Source organism: Theobroma umbraticum, unplaced genomic scaffold, assembly GCF_002168275.2.
Source record: "Theobroma umbraticum cultivar Fairchild unplaced genomic scaffold, ASM216827v3 scaffold_81.0, whole genome shotgun sequence".
Classification (NCBI taxonomy): domain Eukaryota; kingdom Viridiplantae; phylum Streptophyta; class Magnoliopsida; order Malvales; family Malvaceae; genus Theobroma; species Theobroma umbraticum.
Window position 1 is genome coordinate 973,974 of NW_018397268.1, and position 385 is coordinate 974,358.

The window sequence follows — 385 nt, forward strand, 5'->3', positions numbered from 1 at the left end:
CTTTTCTTATCCCGTGTATATATTTTAACTAGCTGTCTACTTGATGCTTGCAGCGTAAAATATGTTATCCCCGTAATTAAATAAAGAGTTAATTAAATACGTTTAATAGAAAATAATAAAATTAAAAACACTTCATCGCATCACTTATTTTTTCATTCTTCCATCTTTCAATAATGGTTTTTCTCTTTGGAAATGTTGTCGGTTTCAATAATGATTTTTAATTTTAATTTTTTAATACAGCCTTCCTTGGCTGAGACATTTGTCAATCCTCCCAAATCATCATAGCTTATGATGCAAAACAAGTCCACCACGTGTGCTGAATATTATCTTTCCTTTTTTTCGTATGAGCTTGTCCCATCTCTTTCTTTGGGGACCGTTCCTGATG